Consider the following 1,412-nt stretch of genomic DNA (forward strand, 5'->3'; position numbering starts at 1 on the left):
GGTTCCCTAAAAATCTCTTTGTATCCAGGTAAGGAGCTCGACCCCAAGTATCTTGAAAGAAGTCTACCACATTCCTCTCAAGGTCATCCAAGGCATTTACATCATGTCTAAGGATAACAATTTTATCTTGCCAATACAAAGGAAAATGAGGCCCCTGGTTGTCATCTAAAAAGAAAGGTCTTACCCCCTCAACATTCCGAACCTTAAAAAATTGATTCTTAAAATCATGAAAAGAATCACCAAAGATGGCGAAAACCTTCTGACCTTGAATAATTGAAAGGATATCCATTCTGACTTCTTTGAGGAGCTATATAGTTTGGTCAAAACACATAGATAGAAAAACACCTTTAGAGAAGGTCGGACATCCAGTACCCGACATAGGAGCTGATATATTTTCAAAACGGCCCAAGAGTTAGGTACAATTGTATAGGTGTAAGGTTACAAGACCAAAGAACATTAATTTCAAAGCCGATAAAAGGAAACCTCACACCTAACCTAGTAAAGAATTGTCATATGCATAAAAAAAAGGTTGCTTAAACTCTTCCAGAGGAGGAAACACACCTTCTCTTCTGGATCGGGGCCTACCAACTCATAGTTCCTCTCATCTTCCTTATTCTCACATATGCTATGGTGCCTACGGAAATTCTCACAATATTCCTTATCAGTAAAAGGGACACAAGAAAGGGCAGATGTGTTTACCCAAGTTAGAAGACTAGGAAGAACTTTGGTCGACATACTTGTAATAACAAAGCGCGACATAAAAGCTATAGTTACAAACAAAATAGAAACAAATGTCACTACAAACAACTCGGACACCAGACAAGACAAGTTGAGTACAGCCCGAGCATTCTAACAATAATAAAAGAATCCATCTTTTGAAATACCAAGGTTTCGTAAATGGCACCCCTCTCCAAATTAAGGAAAACGACGCCATTCGGGGGGCAACAACACGCTTCACAACAGCAATAAGAAACAAAGCAGTTCCAACAGTTTTCCAATAGTCCAAACAAACATGTTCTGCAAACAAGAAAATCTAAAGGCAACAGCTTCAGTCTTGATGTTTTCATAAAAAACGAACAAAAGATTTAGGCAAAGAAAATAATAAAAGAAAAAAGCCAAAGAAGGATCGCATCCTCGCAAGAAGCAGTTTTTGCACAATTTTTTACATAGTCAACAAATACTTAAAAACACAGAAAGTATTCAAGCTAAAACTACAAAACAAATAAAGAGCCAACCTTGATGAATTTGAAACAAGGGTGGGCACGTCAATTAGCAAAAACACGAACACTCCTCTCCAAATACCGCAAGACAGACCTTCAAAAGAAACAAGATGAAGAAACCTCGAAACTGAAGGCACTAGGGAAGCAAAAAGATGAAAAGAAAATGAAAAGGGTTTCACAGAGAAGGTAAAA

This window comes from Arachis ipaensis, chromosome B06 (genome assembly GCF_000816755.2).
Source record: "Arachis ipaensis cultivar K30076 chromosome B06, Araip1.1, whole genome shotgun sequence".
Classification (NCBI taxonomy): domain Eukaryota; kingdom Viridiplantae; phylum Streptophyta; class Magnoliopsida; order Fabales; family Fabaceae; genus Arachis; species Arachis ipaensis.